This window comes from Budorcas taxicolor, chromosome 4, assembly GCF_023091745.1.
Source record: "Budorcas taxicolor isolate Tak-1 chromosome 4, Takin1.1, whole genome shotgun sequence".
Lineage (NCBI taxonomy): Eukaryota > Metazoa > Chordata > Mammalia > Artiodactyla > Bovidae > Budorcas > Budorcas taxicolor.
This window is the reverse complement of record NC_068913.1, coordinates 30,924,830-30,940,184: the sequence shown is the minus strand read 5'-3', so window position 1 is coordinate 30,940,184 and position 15,355 is coordinate 30,924,830. Positions and strand designations below refer to the sequence as shown.

General features: G+C 37.3%; 1 pseudogene; it reads left to right on the top strand.

The window, feature by feature from the left end:
* Positions 1–2,128: 2,128 nt before the first annotated feature.
* Positions 2,129–10,766, top strand: LOC128046901 (60S ribosomal protein L6-like; annotated as a pseudogene).
* The last annotated feature ends 4,589 nt before the right edge of the window (positions 10,767–15,355 follow it).

Genomic DNA, 15,355 nt, shown 5'->3' with positions numbered 1-15,355 from the left:
CAAGTGTATATAGGATTGCTATATGGAAAAATTCAAAACCTATGTTCTGTGGCTTGTAGTGATCAGATAATGAATATATTGTGTACAACTTTGAGGTAGGCTTTCATGTCTGACTCAATGAACATGAATTAGAACAAATTCCAGGAGATAGTGGAGGACAGAGGAGCCTGGCGTGCTGCAATCCATGAAGTTGTAAGGAGTCGGACACGATTTTGCAGCTTAGCAACTGAACAACAAAGGCTTTGCTTTAATATAAGGAAGACTTTTTCAGCATCTCAATTGACATAGAAATGATACTTTGTTGACAAATAAATGCCTCTCTTACTAGATGCTGAGGCATAATTCATTTTTATTGAGGATATGTAAGAGAAGAATTAGATATTTTCTAAATTCTTATAGTGATAGGAAAGAAAACCATTTAAATTTACAAAAGAGCCTCTTAGTTTTTGACTTAAGAGTTCAATTTGTGGAGAAGTGGGGTAGATATCTTATGTGACACTCTGTATTTTAAATTTATATGAGAAAGTGGCAAATACAATGGAAACAAATTATTGTCAATAATATTATTACTTTCCAAAACACCTTCAGATCATGGTATGGAGTTAGTATAAACTCTTACATCTGTCACACCTCTGAAGGGAAAAAAATATTTATAAGTACTGTCTTAAAGAATTATAAGTTCCTAAAATTTAACCAAAAAATAAACCAGTACTTAGCAGAGAGCTAAGAAAAGAGTAAGTTATTTATAAATAATTGTTGAAATAAAAATGAATTAATCACATTAGTAAGTTTTAGTGTTAAATGGATTTTGTAGTATTTTAAATGTTTTTAAATGGATAGTCCATGTTTGGTTTTTTACATTAACACCCTATTAATTAGAACATTTGATTACCTTATTCTTGAAACATGCCAGATAAAGCTAACTTAGCTCTTCTTTTTTAAATCTGCCAAAAAATTTATCTAACAAACTAACATCTGTTTTGCATTATAGTGAGGCTCACTCTCTTTCTGGGCCTCTGCCCTCAATATGCGCAGAGTCAAGAACTCACACTAGTACACGGCATTGTTATATTTTGCCTATGCCATGCTGCTGCTGCTGCTGCTAAGTCACTTTAGTCGTGTCCGACTCTGTGCGACCCCATAGAGGGCAGCCCACCAGGCTCCCCAGTCCTTGGGATTTTCCAGGCAAGAACACTGGAGTGGGTTGCCATTTCCTTCTCCATATATGTATATACATGTATAGCTGCATATGCAAATACTTGTATAATATTTATGTGTATCTATATTTAATACAGAGAGAGCAGGGTTGTTAGCTGGATCTTCTAAGATAATAAGACTTGACAGTTGCTGAGTATTTACTGAGTGCTCAGCAATATGTCAAGTGCTTTAAATGCTTTTCTTTCTAAATGTTCATAAATATTTGAAATCCTATTGTTACCATCGTTTGAAAGATCTCAAAGCTAATATGTGGTAGAAGTTAGGTTCACAGTGTGAACTTCTGGCTATTCACAGTGTGATTCTGGCTATTCTTAACCACTGTACCTTATGACCCACACAAAGACAGTCTTCACCATTTCCATACTTAGACACAGATTCATGTCTCCATATCACAGTATGCTCCTATGTTTATCTATCTCTATGTCTGCAGCAGCAGCAGCAGCAAGAGTAGTAGTTGTCTAATGGGGGCAGTTTTGCCCCTGATATAATCAGCAATATCTGGAGACTATTTTCATTATTATATCTGAGAGAATATTATTGGCAGAGGCCAAGGATATTGTGACTGTCCTAAAATACACAGACCAGCTCCCCACCCTGACACACACACAACGAAGAATTTCCTGACCCAATATGTTAATAGTGACAAGATTGAGAAACCCTCAACTGGAGAGGTAAATATTTGAAGAGAAATGTAAATGTTTATATGTATATTTTTACATAATTATTTAGAGAACTCTTTGAGTTGTTAGAAGACAATGGCCTTTAAAATGTTTTAGAATTCTCTTAACAGGTTATTTTGACCCACAAAACACATAACTTTATTTCTAATTCAGAGAACAGTATTGCCATGTTATCCCTGATACTGAACTGTGTTATATGTCACAAATATCTTGACTTAGTGTTGTCGACTATGCTCATTGAAAACAAAAAGAAAACCAAAAACTTCAAGCATGTACAAGAAACCTGCCATGAATTGGTCTTTATCTTAGTCTATATGGTATTATTTGACCTATATTGTGTTGAGAATGAGGCAAAATAGCCAGCAGTAAATAAACAAGTCTTCTCTACACAGTGATTTATTGCTTTTAAACTGTTTGAGGCTATCTCCATTCCCTTAGTTGGCTACAGCAGACCACATTTCACAATTCAAAAGGACCAAGTCATCATCAAACTGCAGTGCCGTCTGGCCTGTCAAATTTCTAGTAATATAAATTTCCTTAAATCAGGCTTAGTTCTCAAATTTGCTGTGTGAGTCATCAACAGCCATAAACAACTCTGAAGGAAGAGTTATTGAGAATGAAAAAAAGAACTAAGATGTATGGAAAAGTATATGAGTATAAATTGATGCATATGCAATAGTCAAAATTTGATGTTTTCCTCTATAAATATGGCAATTTCACATAGTTAGACCTAAATTAGTTTTGGTACTTGAACATATAAGGCACAGTGGCCCTGCAATTAACTTGTTAGTTGTTCAGATTGTGGTTCTACATCTTATTGCTTCTGAACTTGAGACCATTGTATAACCTGTTTAAATCTCAGTGCCCAGAGCCTTCAGTTTGCACATTTATTGAATAAGCATATTTTATTTGTCTTTACAGCAGCAGGGAACGTGACTATTTTTTCATAGTTCCATTCCCATTCATTAGACAATGTTGACTAGAGTGGTTGTGGTCAATATATTTTGAACATTTGTTGAATGAATGAATGAATGCATGAAGAATAATAGCATTTATCTCATGAAATTGTTATGAAGCTTCAATGAGATTATGTATGTTAAAGTCCTCAGTATATATAATAAATGTTAAGTGTAAGCTGTGATTATTATTAATTCAAACAGAAAAAAAGATTACAGATAAGTTTCAGAAGTCATCTTCATTTTGAAAATACCCTTTTTGATTCATTTTCATTAAACTTCTCTCGGGTCCTGGTGAATTTGTGTGTCAGAATCTCATACCACACTTTGAGAAATGTGGCCCTAATTCTTTTGTGCATATCAGTTCAGTTCAGTTCAGTCGCTCAGTCGTGTCCGACTCTGCGACCCCATGAATTGCAGCATGCCAGGCCTCCCTGTCCATCACCAACTCCCGGAGTTTACTCAGACTCACATCCATTGAGTCGGTGACGCCATCCAGCCATCTCATCCTCTGTCGTCCCCTTCTCCTCCTGCCCCTAGTCCCTCCCAGCATCAGAATCTTTTCCAATGAGTCAACTCTTTGCATGAGGTGGCCAAAGCATATAGCACTGTGTAAATTGTTTAGTAAATGAATAAATAAATAATTTCACTTCCCCTTTTCTCTTTAGTATTTCTACTCTAGACTGTGAGAGATTAAATTGTCTTCAAAAATATCTGTAACTAGGCAGGTTTCCATTGCAAATAGACACAGTTCCAAGAAACCATCTAGTATCTTAAGGTTTTAGCCACATTCTCTCTTACAAAGAGTCCCATGGTTCCTTGGCCACAATGGCCACATCAATCTTCTTGAACCATGTTTATCTTGGGCAGTATCACATCTCTCTGTGCATAATGTAAGGGTGATGATGGTATTGCAGTATTCACTGATTCATAACTTGTTTAAAGCTGGTATTCCCTATGGTAGACTAGGGAGTATTTTTCAAGCTTTTGAGAAAACAAAGCAGTTGGGGCTTCCCCAGTGTCTCAGATGGTTAAGAATTGGCCTGCAATGCAGGAGACCTGGGTTTGATCCCTAGGTTGGGAAGATCCTCTGGAAGAGGGTATGACAACCCACTTAAGTATTCTTGCCTGAATAATCCCCATGGACAAAGGAGCCTGGTGGGCTACAGTCCATGGGGATGCAAAGAGTCGGACATGACTGAGTGACTAAGCACAGCACATTAATGAATGAACTCTCGAAATTTTAACTCACCTTTACTATTGCTTTATCTTGTTTCACTGAAGTTGTTTTTAATACAAAATTCCATATCCTGCAGCTACCCGTGGACCATTTAAAAGAGTGGTTAGTATTCAGAGTTGTCTAGTTTCATAATCATTTGTAGAATTTAAAATAATTACACTTGTTAGGCTCAACCCAATGGAAATTGTAGGTATAGGAATCAGTAGGTATAGGAAGGGGGTCCAGGTGTCTATATATAGATGACATGTTGTTGTTGTTCAGTTGCCAAGTCGTGTCTGACTCTTTGCGACCCCATGGACTGCAGCATGCATCAGGCTTCTCTGTCTTTCATTATTGAGTCAGCTGTCTCATCCTCTATTGCCCACTTCTCCTGCCCTCAGTCTGGATGGTGTAACACCTTTGTTTTAATCTTTTCCTAGAACAGGGCTTCATTAAACTTAAGCTAAATACTAATTACCTGTGGAACTTATTAATGACATGGATACCCAGGCCCTATCCTCACTGAGCCTAATGAAGTAGTTTCAAGATAAAGCAGCCAAATCTGCATTTTAAGTAAGTGTCCAGGTCAACTTGTGTTTCACATTCTCTTAGCACATTTTAAGAAATGTGGTCTTAAATTTTTGCACATGTAGCACTTTGCAGATTGTTGGATGAATGAGTGAATACATGCACTTGTTAAAACTGTTGTGAGGCTTAAAAGGGGTATTGTAGATAGTGTGCTAATTAAATACACTAAATGTTCATTGTTTGCTCTCATTATGATTTATATGTAAAAGCATAAATCCAGATGCTTGGAACCTTTTTTCTTTCTCCACATTTATCATTATTATTCTCATCAGTTTTACCCTTCAAGTCTAGTAAGTCAAAATTAACCAAATAATTACATAAATTATTATTTGACTCATTATGATAATGCAATAAGTTAAACATTTAAGATACTATAGTAATGAATAATGGAGCTGGGCTAAATGAATCTAGTTTAAGAATTTGGGGAGGTTTTCTGGAGAAAGAAAAGTTAATTTTTGAACTAGAACTTGATATGATAAATAGGAATAAGCCAGGTAAAAAAGTAAAACAAGAGTCTGAAGTGGCAGGGACACTACAGCCAAAATCCATTTCTTAGTAGAATTGCTTAGAGATGGACAAGAGAAGATGGAGGCCACAAGGAGACTGTTACATTAATCCATGTAACGGATGATGGGGACCTGGAGTAGGAAGCAGCAGTATTGTGGGTATAATGTGAAGAGATTAATAAATCATATGGTTTTCAGTGATGTATTAGCTGAGGGCAGGGGATGAGGAAGTAAAGGTGTTGGGTTGATTTCTACATTTCTGGCATAAAATGATGAGTACTGGTTCTTAACAACATATAATCACCTGGAAGCTTTTGAAGAAAAAAAAAAACAAACCCACGCCTGGATCCCACTTCTAGTTATTCTGTATTTGAGTGAGGCTCAGGCATAAATGGTCACTAATAGGAGCTACTTGTTTTCTGATAGTGTAGTATTTGGTAGATTAAAAACTGGAACACACTGAGGAAAGTACAAAAGTTGTCCTTTACTGAATCAGATAACATTTTCTTTACTTAGTTCTCAAGAAAATGATATTTTTCCATATGTTGAATATGGGTAGCCATTCCCTTCTCCAAGGATATATATATGTATATACACACACCATAAATATATTAATGTAATGGGGATGACCCACAGAGATGTTATGGGGAGGGAGGTGGGAGGGGGGGTTCATGTTTGGGAACACATGTAAGAATTAAAGATTTTAAAATTAAAAAAAATAAAATAAAAAAAAGAAAAAGAAAAAGAAAAGAAAAAAAAGGAAAAATATCCTTTAGAAAAGAAAAATATTTATTTAGTTAATAGGCACATAGGCCAGTTATGTTTATTGCCCCTCAGCTCCAAATTCGTCCTTTTTTTCCTTCTACTCTGTGATAAAAGTGGGCCTGGTTGAACACTGCAATACAGAGTGTTGAGGGGACAATAGAGGAGAGAGTGGCCTTCTTCCAGGTTCAGGTGTACTCATTTAGTTGAACTCCTGAAGAGTGAATCGGCTTTTTTCAGTGGTGTTCTAGCATCAAACAGCAAGTGGCACCTCCCCAGCCTCCCTCCACACCAACCCCATCTTGGGTGGTTTCCAGCAGTAAGTTTGATGGCACTCCTAAGGGCAGCTAGCAAGTGCTATGGATTCACCAGCTTGTTTCCCCGTGAATCATCAGTGACCCTTTCTCACACCCCTGCTACTTCCAGGTGACTTTCTATGAGCCCAGATAGAACCCAAACTGGCTTTCCAGTGAGTCAATAATAAGCTAAACTTGTAGCTTCTCAGCAACCCTGTTGGGTTGAAATAACCCAGCCAACTTTTCCAACAGACAGTGGGATTCAACTGTACCCTCTGTAGTGAGATCTGAGTCCTGGCTTTGAGGAAGGAGTCTTTCCCTCCAAGTTTGTCCTTTCCTTGAGTACTCTCCCTTGGTAGCACTGAGTATCCCTTAGAGTCCACATACCCACCCCCTGACCTTTAAGCAATTCCCTTTCCCTCTTTCAGATACTGTGTAGTTTCTGTCTTCTGATTGGAAAGTAACTAATGTTTTAGAGAACTAAGAAAAAACATTTTATCTGGTAGGCAAATTCAGTTTTTGCAAGTACAAAGAGTCTAGGAATTGAATAGACTTTTGGAAAAGACTTAAAATGAAATTACTGAATCATTTTCTAATTCTGAATATGATCCCTTTGGTACATGAGAGTACTTCAGGGAATTATTGTGAACAATAACAGTGGGGCAGAGAAAGCATTCATAATTCTCTCAGTACCTAGAGATAGCAAAGACACACATGGAAGTTTTCCAGCTTTGGTCTTTTGTGTTGAAAATCTTGTTTGAGTTCTGTTTTATCTCTTAGTTCTTTGCATATTGGCCAGAGTTCTTTGTATCATTCCATGAGAATATTATGACATTTTTCCTTCTCTCCTGGTCCATCTCTGTGTGTGAAAGAGACTAATCTGTAGTTGGGAGACACTGTTTCCCGAAACTCCATCTCCACGCACTCCTGCCCAAAAGCAAAGTCAGTGTTGAGGAGCCTTGTTACATGAAGACTAAGGTTTTCTTTATTCCCCTTCTCTCCTTTTCTGTTGTGAACTGCCTTCTCTCAAGTCCTTCACTTTATTCCCTATAGTCTCTCTAGTTAGGTACATCTTTCAAAACCTATTATTCAAAGGATATCTGTCATACTTTCTCCTGTTTATTTGTCAAACTTTCAGGTATTTCTTATATCTATAGTATCTACTCTAGATTATCTGCTTTTAAATCTTCAGGTTAAGATTTCTTGAATGTGATCAGTATACAATGTGTTGGATTGGCAAAAAGTTCCTTTGGGTTTTTATGTAACGTTGTACAGAAAAAATCCTGAACAAACTTTTTGGCCAACCCAATATAAAAATGTAGGTTCCTGGATCCTATTCTAGAATTACTGAATCAGAATCCTGAGAGAGCCAGGATTCAGAATAATGGATTTCTAATAATGTTTCTTCCATCCTAAAATGCTAGCTTCGTTAATAATAGTTTACAATGTTGCCCCAGTAGATATTTGCATATCAGTGTGGTGCTTCTAGCTGTAAAAGCCATTTTCCATTGATTCTAGTACAGATTAGAACAGAGTACAAACTTGAACATTATGTTATTAGGGACCTCGGAGCCTTTGCATGAAGGTTGACTACAGACTCCTTTAGCGCTGGAGGCTAAAGTCCCTAGGCTCAAAGGGTTGTGAAGGGTGGGGTTCACATTGAGCTGCTGAAAGCAATTTTGGGGTTGTTTATTTCCATTCCAGGCAGCACAAATGTCTATAGAGCAGTGGAATAATGACGGAAGTTGCTGATACTGAGGAAATTCAGAAGCTGTAAGGCCAGAGTATTGATGGGCTTTCTATGGAAACAGAGAGTGTCCAGGATAGATAGGATGTGGAAATGAATAGAGAATTCAGACACAGGGGTAAATGTATTTAGTTATGTCTGTGTGAGGAAGTGGGTGTGGGACACAAGATGGACAGATACTTAGTGTTCCTCTAACTCCCACAACTCCCAGAAATGTCACAGTAATTGAATAATGCTTTATCAAAAATAAATTATTTGAAAATGTCTTGTAACTTCTGTACAAGTATTGTACTGTGGAGTCAAGTGGTTGCCAAATATAGCAGCACATTACAATCATCTCAAGTGCTAACTTAAAAATGTGGATTATTGGATCTCACCCCACTTTTTTCTTAATTTATTTATTTTTATGAAGGATAGTTACAATATTGTGTTGGTTTCTGCCAAAAATCAACTTGGATCAGCCATAGATATACATATGTCCCCTCCTTCTTGTGCCTCCCTCCTACCTCCCACCCCATCCCAGCCCTCTAGGTTGTCACAGCACCCGGGGCTTCTCATTATAGTGGCTGCTTCTTTTGTTGCAGAGCATGGGTTCTGGGGCATGCGTGCTTCAATAGTTGGAGCAAATGGACTCAGTAGTTGCAACTCCCAGGCTCTAGAGCACAGGCTCAATAGTTGTGGCCCATAGGCTTATTTGCTCCTTGGCATGTGGGATCTTCCCGATCAGGGGTCAAACCCCTGTCTCCTACATTGACAGGTGGATTCTTTACCACTGAGCCACCAGGGAAGCCTGGAATATTTATTTTTATAAGCTCTCTGGATGATGATTATTCAGTTAGCTAGAAATGTAATTAATAAATGAATGAGTTCAAGGAAATGGGTTAACTTGGTTATTTGCAATCCCGGACTATTTAGCAACCTAAAATTATCCTTTCTCTACCCATACGTTAGACAATTCGTTTGCTGCTCTGATTATAAGAATGAGTCCCAATAAATCATTGAAATTCTTTAATTATTAGTCTTTTCCTCTTTCTGTTGAGGTTTTTAACCCCTCATTCATTGAACCAATCCATATTGAAGACTTTTTCTTCAAGTTTCTCTGTCACCTCATACCAATACTTTGCAGAGGAATGAAAGTGAGAGATGTTGGAAAAGTGCATTTGTTTTGACTAGTACTGTACAAGAAGCTGCTGAACTCTTTTTATCTTTCTTTTGAAATGGATTCTGTCTCTAGAAAGTTTGTCTCATTCTGCCTTGCTTTTCATTCCCCCTGTGCTACAATTATTTCATAAAAGTGGCACTAAATTAAAGGGATTCCCCCTTGTGGCAAGTCATTCAACTATTACTCAATTCTTATCATCTCAGTGTAATTTTAACTGTTAGGAAGTATTGGTGCAAGTCTTAGTCTGCCATTTACTGGTTATTTGACCTTGGCCAACAAACTTAACCTGTCTGATTTAACAGTATCATCATAAGAACAAAATGTTTGCCAACTTCCCTGTTATGTATAGGCTTATTTTGTGCAATCCAAAATACACTGTGTAAACTGCAAAATAAAGTAAATATTAGTTGATGAGATTAAGAATAATGAGAATGATAGCAATTTTCAGCAGGAATCTCTGGTTTTGGGGGAAGCGAGTTCTATTTTTGTTTTTCCTTCTTACTGCCCCATGTATCTTTTTTTTTTTTTTTCAAGCTCAAACTAGAAGTTCTTTGATGGCTTCCCTGGTGACTCAGACAGTAAGGAATCTGACTGTAAGGCGGGAAGACATGGGTTCTATCCCTGGGTTGGGAAGATCCCCTGGAAAAGGGCATGGTGACCCACTCCAGTATTCTTGCCTGGAGAATCCCCAGGGATGAAGGAGCCTGGTGGGCTGCAGCCTGGGGTCAAAAAGAGTTGGACATGACTTAGAAACTAAGCACAGCACATTAATGAATCAACTCTCAAAACTTTACACTCCCCTTTACTATTGACTTACCTGTTTCACTGAAGTTGTTTTTAATAGAAAATTTCATACCCTGCAGCCACCCCTGGACCATCTGAAAGAGTGGTTAGTATTCAGAGGTGTCTAGTTTCACAGGATTCAACTGAGTGACTAAGCACAGCACAGCACAGAAGTTCTTCAAAGTTTTATGCCATACAGTTCCATGATAGACGTAGGCATGTTATTTAAATTATGTAAATTCTCACTCTCTTTCCTAAATTATATATAAAATTCATAGGCACTCTTTCCAGTTGGTAATGACAAGAATGATGGTACTTGAGTAATTAAACTTCTCAAAACACCCAAATATTATCCTCCTGAAGATGTTCCTGGAAAGCTAGTGGGCCACAGATAACAAAAATCTCTTCAGTCAGCATGTTAGAAAATTCTGAGTTAGCATCAGTCTTAGGACCATTTTGACCATCCTTACAGCAATGAGAGTGATTTTCCTGAAGAAACTGGATAGTGACCTGCTGCTTGTGACTGGACCTCTGATCTTCAATCTAGTTTCTCTGCATAGAACACACCAGAAATTTGTCATCACCATCTTCATCAGCAGTGTGAAAAGCCCAAAGCATCTCACTCATGCTTACTTCAAAGAACAAAAACTTCTTAAGCTCAGGCACCAGGAAGACAAGATCCTCACAGAGAAGGAGAAATAAGAGTTTACCGAGCAGCTCCAAGCTAATCAGAAGGCCGTGGACTCGAAAATTCTGCCAAAAACCAAAGGTGTTTCTCAGCTCCAGGGCTATCTCTGCTCTGCATTTTGTCTCCCAAATGGAGTTTATTCCCACAAACTGGTGTTTTAAATTTCTTACATAAACCTAACAAAATAACTGATACTAAAAAAAATAAATAAAAACACTGGAATATAGTTTCCAGCAGATTCATTCATTTTTTTTCTTTACTGGAATAAGAAAGAAGTCTCAGAAAAGGAAGTTAGGTGGAATTGCTTTTGTGACTCAAGAGCTTAATAGTTTAAGGGAACATGTGAGAAATCTTTCAATCAACAGGACTTTCCATGGTTACCACTAGTGGAAAAGATGGTTCATCCTGTTTCTCTAAACAGATGCCCTGCTGTCCCGTCTTTGTCATCGGTCCCAGGCACTTTGAGTTCATAGAAGCTTTCCTGATAGATGTTCTCATCATTCCATGGAAATAGGCATGACTGTGTGGGAGAAGATCATAAGTGATGTAAAATGTGAATAAGCAGCAGCATCTTTACTGTTGGGTGTATCTTCCATGTTTAGCAATTCTTCATTTTGCATAAAAACTCAGAAAATATTTATGTCGAAGTTCACTGTGCTGACACACTTCTTCAGTCAAAATAAACAAGGGAAGAAAAGCAAGAGGACTTGGATAATATAAAATCAGTTTTTTGTAGTCTGTTACCTTAGGTATTATTCTTAGTTATATGGGACTGTACAATAAATTTCATCCAAATAGAGCAGCTTATAAAAATAGACATTTATTATCTTCATTTCAGGGGTCTAGATGCAGCTTAGTGGGGGATCTCTGGTTCAGAGTCTCTACAAGATTATAATCCAATGTCCCCTGGGGCTGCAGTCGTCTCAAGGTTCTCTAGGAGTAGGATTGACAGCTCTCGAGCTCGCTTATGGTTCATGTGGCTGTTGGCTGGAGATAACACTTTCCTGTCACGTGGGCCTCTCCATAAGTCAGTCCCCAACATGGTGGATGACTTTCCTCAAAATGAGCAAGTATGTTAGTCACTCAGTCATGTCCGACTCTTTGCTACTCCATGGACTGTAGCCCCCCAGTCTCCTCTGTTCATGGAATTCTCCAGGGAAGAATACTGGAGTGGGTTGCCATTTCCTAGTCCAGGAAAAGTGAGCAAGGGAGAGAGCAAGAGAAAAAGAGAAAGACAGAAGCCAGAATCTTCTGTAACTTGTTTTTGGAAACAAAACCGTGTCATTTTTACTTTATTTTAGTTGTAAAGAGGTGATACTATGTCCAGCCCAGGTTCAAGAGAAGAAGATTATAGGGAATGAATAGCAGAGGTAGGGATCACTGGGAACCACCACAGTGCTGTCCCAAGGATACACAATATGGTTCCTTGCTTTTGAGGCATTTGCCAGCTGTAGAAAGTAAACATATTTACAAAAGAGTAACTTACAAGGCAGTAAGTAGATCACAGAGTTAGTGGATAGTAGAGATGTTCATAGGAGGAAGTCTGTTTGAGGCAGTCAGGGAAGTTACGGTATAACAGGCTTCATATTTTTGGCCTGGTTGTATGGATAGACATTGGCTGTGTCCACAGAGAAAAGATCCTTGAAGTTTCAGCATAAGCAGTTGCAAAAGTTGGAAGAATCTTTCGGATTTAAAGTGACTTAAAATGGCTAAAAGTGATATGCAATCAGTAACTGTATTTTCTTTAGGATAAAGTTTAAACACCTTACTGGTTTTTTTTTTTTTGTGTGTGTGTGTGTATATATATATATATATTAGTATATATATGTGTATGTGTATATATATATAGATGTATTAGTATATGTGTGTGTATATATATATGTGTGTGTGTGTGTGTGTGTATATATATATATATATTAGTATATATATGTGTATGTGTATATATATATATATGTATTAGTATATGTGTGTGTATATATATATGTGTGTGTGTGTGTGTGTGTGTGTATGGATAGATAGTTAGAAAGATATTCTCCATGGCTCTTCCACTAGTACCCCTGACTATGTGTCCTAGGATCTGATCATGCACTGTGGCAAGTGAACCCTGGTTTCTTCACTTACATGCAGTACTAGAGAGTATTCTCCTTAGGCTGTCTTATTCTCTATAATCTGCTTTGCTAACATGTACTTATCACGAATATCAATAAGCACTATTTTCTAAAATGTTTCCAGCTGAAGAATAAGAGGAAGCCGTGTCCTATCTCTCTCAGCAAGACTTGCCTTTCTTCCCTCTGGGGGATATTCCACCTCCATGCTCACCTTATCAAGACATATTGTTTTGTACTTGCTCATCTCCCCTTTTACAAGGTAGCTCTTCCAGGATAAGAACTATGCTTTAATTTCTATTTGTGACTGATGTAGTGCCTACTGTTTAATAGGAGCTCTTTTTGTCACTAAAAGAAGAATCATAATCCAATTAATGAGATAAACCAATTGGAATAGAGGGGCTGGCCTAGGGAGACATGATATTGTTGAAAATAACCATTGACAGAAGTAGTAGCTAGTCTCAGGTAAGAGACTCTCCCTCTCTCTCTCCCTGTATCCCTCTTTTTTCCCTCTCTTCCTTCCCCTCCCTCCCTCACTTTCTCTCTCCTTGGTGGTAACTTAGATGTGCCCTTGACTGAGACAAGTGGTTTTTTGCTCATATACTATAAGGTAAAAGGGAGATGGTATGGTTTAATGGAGCATTTACCAAAATGTATTTTATCAATATAAGCTAATACTTACTAAACTAACAAACAAAAGATGCTATAGGAAATGATGATGAGTTAAATAAACAAAATTTTTGTTACTGTTTTTAATTACAGGATTTTGCAAAACCTGTAATGTATTCATTGTTTATCTCTGGAGGCACATTTAGTATGGGAGATTGCTCAAATTTATACACTAAGAAACTGTTTTTTACAAAAGTATCTCTTGGAACCCACTAAAGAACCGTTTTTTAAAAAGTAATTCTTGGAAAAATTCTGGTTTAGTGTATTTTACCCTGAACAGAGACCTGAATCCTACAGTCCTGTGTGTTTTACTTGCTTCTGGTATGACATGCAGCAGCTAACCAAGCTTTACTCTACCTCCAGCCTGTAAATGAAAATAAAACCTGACCTTCACCAGCCTCTGAGGGAATACTGTAAAATCGAATAAAATACATACAGCAAAATTTGAAAAGCAGATGTTATCCTTGCTCTCTATTGGATCTTCAATAGTAACATGCCACAGAGCAACGTTTCCTAGTGCTAGTTTTTAAATCACTTGAAAAATTAAAAAAAAAAATCAGATTCTAAATTTTACTAAAACCCCTGCAGTGCATTTAAAAGGAACTTTAGAGAAGTAAGAGACAGAGATGTATACTTGCACGTAGCTATGAGAGGAAAGGACCAGAGGAGAGAAGTACCACTTTTTTTGTTTTTGTTGTTAGTTCTTGCTGTTTCTTTCAAAGACTGTGTGAGGACTGAAGAGAGGGGTCACCTTGAGTAAATTTATTCTACTGAAAGGAGAGTGCTTCTCTTCAGAACCTATTTAAGTCCTGCCGAGATACTTTCTCTAAAGAGACTACTTTTTAGATATAAGTTGTCTATTCACTTTTGAACTGACTGAAGTATCTGTTGGCTTGAATAGGAGTTAACCAGTGCTAAATCTCAGATAACCAAAAGCTGAATTTAAAGTATAAGTTTAACATCTTTCTAAATTCCATATATATGTGTTAGTTACTGTATTGGTGTTTTTCTTTCTGGCTTACTTCCCTCTGTATAAAACCAATACAGTATTGTAAAGTAAAATAAAGTAAAATTTAAAAAAATAAAAAAAAATAAAGTATAAGTTTAGAAGTGAAAGTGTAATTTGTATTGGTACTATGTTTGGCAGTGTTGGAACTTGTTTCTAATTCCTCAGCCCCCACAGGAAGACTGTGGAGCAATTTCATGAACTTGCTTTAGTCCTGCTTTGAGGGATTTGTTGACTGCCAGAATTGAGTCCAGTTACCTTTGCTGGTGATTGTGGCCCCCATCTCTTAATCGCTAAATATGAAATTTTGCTCCCTTTGCAGAGTTGTTGTGAGAACTAAATGAGATAGTATAGATTCAACCAAAGGCACTTAACATCCATTCAATACATGGTAGCCTTGAATTTTCCTTTATTCACAGTGTTCATCAGATAACACATTTCATGCCTAATCTTGGGGCAGCTCTGAAATCTATTATAACTGCCCTTTGACACTAGAGAGATGGAATTCTTACAGGCTTTCCCAGTGATATATGTAGCAACTCTTTTTGATTAGTTCTTTTATATTTTATATAAAGACTTAAGATTATTACTTTATATACTTATTATTCAAGCATGAGTTTTATTTTCATTTTATTCTACTATGTGTAACAGAAAAACTCTTCTGTTTTTAATACATATGTGCTATATGTTAATTAGTTGTTATGGTTATTGTCCAATTAAGGTATTAGTAAACTGTGCCCTTGTAATAGACAAGGTCATATACTTTAGATGAGATAGTGTCTCAGATAGGAGTTTCCATAACTTCAGCGAATTATTCACTGAGAGGGAGCATCTGTGGATGCTGGGGGTTTCATTCTTTATCCTTGCCTTGAAGGCGAAGTGTGTCCAGCAGTTATGTTTATATGGTGGTAAATATATAGCATAGAGAGGTAAATGGGGAGATGGAAGCATTATAGAGATACTAATTTTA